Genomic DNA, 3,129 nt, shown 5'->3' with positions numbered 1-3,129 from the left:
TTACCTGCCAAGCAAGCTCTTCTCTTGGTCCAAGGAATTAAATCCTTAAGCTCTGCATCTGAGTCCTGTCCTGTGTTCTGCCTTGTCAATGCCGTGTTGTTATATTAATGTTATGATAAATGTGACTTGGATAATTAGGCATTTTGTTATTGTATATTTGTTGTTTTCATTGCAAATTTGTTTTATTGAATCTTCTATTTATTGAGATAAAGATTTATTTTCTTGTGTAGCCATCATAGTGTTTTGAATGTCATTAAAATGCATATTCATAAACTATACTTAAAATGATTAGCTACAATACTATTTCAAATTCTGTGTTTTCTAGTTAAAATGTATTTTTTTTTTGTTTGTTTGCAGGTGAAGTTTTTAGAAGCAAAGTTCTAGAACAGTTTCTGCCAGAAGAACAGAGGGCAGCTCTACGAGGAAGTACAACGGAGACTCAAGTAATCTCACTATAGAATATAGACAAATCACTAGGACAGATTTATGTGGAATATGATCATTAATAGACCCTTTTCACGGGGACGTCTGACAAAATGCCGAACGCAAAGCTGACAACTGAACGCTGTTTGATACAATTGTACATAAATAATAAAAGGTAAACTTACCAATTTCAACAGAAACATGTTCAATATTTATTTTACAAATGTCCTGTCAAACTATATTTTAATTTCCTCTCTTCGTTCACAAATCTAAATATAAATTTGAATAATCCTTCAAGATTTGATGTTTCATTGAAAATATCCACCTTTCATTTGAGCAGATATTATTCTAACAGGTTTCTATTTTGGTTGATGTTATTTGCATATATTTTTTTAGTGTAATTTAAGCACAAAAATTGATAGAAATTCTTGTTGGTCACATTTAATACCTTCAGCAAAAACACACATCACTGCATTACTCGTACATATTTGAATCACTTCCCAGGATATATGTACTTGTTTTACAGGATATTTTATGGGGCATTTGTAAAAACAGGAATGATTTAGCTCAAAAAAATGTTGAGAGCATTTTTGAGCCATGTATGCACTGGCCAAATTGCACTAATTGGAGTCTGAAATCTCTGTAATCTGACTAACTTTTTTTAGTTTTACTCTGAGGAAAACAGTTCAAAGGATACAAACATTTTTAAGACAAGTGCAGGGCATCATTTTCAATGACAGAAACACGCAGCCGTGCACCTGCCTCAGTGTGCTCGTTGCCATGACGACCTCAGACGCGCACTAAGATCTCCTGTTTTCCAAAAGCGGTCCACATATGTTTTAAGTCTGAAGGTTTTTTTTTCTCACTGCCTGCTGTAAATATGAGTTATTTAAACTAATTTGGGATTCTTTCAGTGTTTTAGCTGCATTGGTGTTTTGGTATCTGCTGGTTTTTGAGCTGTTTGAGTTTCAGCTGTTACATTAGCATCATGTTACCTTTTTGGACTATTTTGGTATTTACTAAGGTTTTCAGTCTATTTGGAGTTTAGCTAATATTTCAGCTACATGCTAGTTTTTATGGCTAAATTAGACTTTTTACCTGTTTTTTAGGCTAATTTGGCATTTAGGTCATATTTTAGTAACAATGAGCTTCAGTGTTTTGAGCTTCAGTTTCAGTCTTTTTAGCTATCAATTGAAGCATCTTCAGCTGCCACATTCAGGTTGCAGCATTCACACTGGCATCATTGCAGGTAATGCTATATATCTAGTTATTTAAATTCAATCTCTTTTTTAATTGCAGGTCCTTTGGAGGAGCCTTTTTTCCTGGACCTGCTGCATCAGCCTGACTGGTTGTTGAGGAGAGGAGCTGTGATTTCTGCCTGAAGTGTCGGGCTCATGGGCTGCAGAACAACATCCAGAAGGAGCATCAAGCACTCTGTCAACTCCAAACACCAAGTTAATGTTCAATCAAAACTGCTCCTTAAAGTCTTCGTATTGGACGTTCTTTATTTAGGAGTTGGTTTTACTTGCTCCATGTTTAACATTTTGAGTCTTAAAGCTTTTTTAAGTTGATGTTGACATTTTCAAAGCAGTTTAGAAATGTCTCTTCTTGCAGGTAAAAACTGAAAGCTAACAAGAGCATTGTAATAATAGATATGAAAATAAAAAAAAAAGGTTTCATGGCAATGTGGTATGTTTATTACAAACTGCACATTTATACATCTTTCAACAGAAACAAAGATACAGTTGGGGGTTTACCTTGTTTGCCTTTCAATGCATTCAGTTAAATGTTACATTTATAATCAACATTTACTCAGCACACCTGTCAGTAACATTTATTAGATGAAGCAAATGCATCTGGAAAAGTCTGTTTGTGGTTAACTTCAGTATCAGCAAGAGTCTTGCCCGGTAGAGTCTGTCCACGTTGCTGCTCAGCATCACGTCTGTAGAGAACAGGTCCTCTCCAGATGAAGATACCTCGGTAACCGACCCCAGCTCCTGCTCACACGTGCTCCCAGCTTCCTCAGCATTGGACCAGCTCCACTGAAATCCCTGAAGGAAAACCACCAGCAGTCAGTAGTCTTTAATTCAGAGTAATTCAGCTCAGTAAAATGAGAAAACAGGTTATATCAGATTAAAATGCATTGTTTCAGACAAACACTTTTGTGTTCCTCTGCCTAAAATTTAACATGGTTTCTTTTAATTATCTGGCACTTGTGTTTTGTTTAAAATTTAAATTAACTATATATTACTTTGATTGTAGAGCTGCCCTCTGTTCTTCTGACAAAAACTTTTCTGGAATTTTGCTTCTAGAGACTTGACCCTGAAAAACAACCACATTTTAACTGAACACAGTATCATCTGATACTATATGTACATACAGATACATATGATCGTGGAGCTGCAGAAGATCTTTTCTCATCAGTTAAAAGTTGTCTAAATTTTCCGTTCTCACATAATCATTGTAAACAGAGCTTAAGTCAGACAATTCCAGCGTGTCTGACATTAAAGTCAAACTTATTCCTGTTGTAATGTTTTCTACTGCGGTCAGTGAGCTGTTAGCTCAGCTGTGGTTCTAATATCACTCCTCTTTGTTTTTGTTCATAAATGTGTCCATTTTGCTCAAATGAAAGGTGGATATTTTCAATAAAACATTCAGTATTTAGGGATTATTCAAATTTATATTTAGATTTGTGAACAATCTAAG

General features: G+C 35.1%; 1 protein-coding gene and 2 long non-coding RNA genes across 3 annotated transcripts in view; 2 read left to right on the top strand and 1 right to left on the bottom strand.

The window, feature by feature from the left end:
• brip1 (BRCA1 interacting protein C-terminal helicase 1) overlaps positions 1 to 3,129 on the top strand; it is a gene marked incomplete at its 5' end in the record, with an annotated part of 129,498 nt that overhangs the window by 29,294 nt on the left and 97,075 nt on the right.
• On the top strand, positions 103 to 1,907 carry LOC112136437. The gene is made up of 2 exons (XR_002917344.2): positions 103 to 443; positions 1,723 to 1,907. It is a non-coding gene; the product is annotated as an uncharacterized LOC112136437 (long non-coding RNA).
• The window catches only part of LOC112136438, a 2,924-nt gene continuing 1,908 nt past the window's right edge, over positions 2,114 to 3,129 (bottom strand). The window contains exons 2-3 of the long non-coding RNA XR_002917345.2: positions 2,675 to 2,745; positions 2,114 to 2,474 (exon numbers count right to left, since the gene is read on the bottom strand). This is a non-coding gene — a long non-coding RNA (uncharacterized LOC112136438). The remainder of the gene's footprint in view (positions 2,475 to 2,674; positions 2,746 to 3,129) is intronic.

This window comes from Oryzias melastigma, linkage group LG13 (genome assembly GCF_002922805.2).
Source record: "Oryzias melastigma strain HK-1 linkage group LG13, ASM292280v2, whole genome shotgun sequence".
In the NCBI taxonomy this organism is placed as follows: Eukaryota; Metazoa; Chordata; class Actinopteri; order Beloniformes; family Adrianichthyidae; genus Oryzias; species Oryzias melastigma.
Note: the sequence above shows the minus strand (reverse complement) of the source record. Positions and strands in the feature narration are given on the sequence as shown.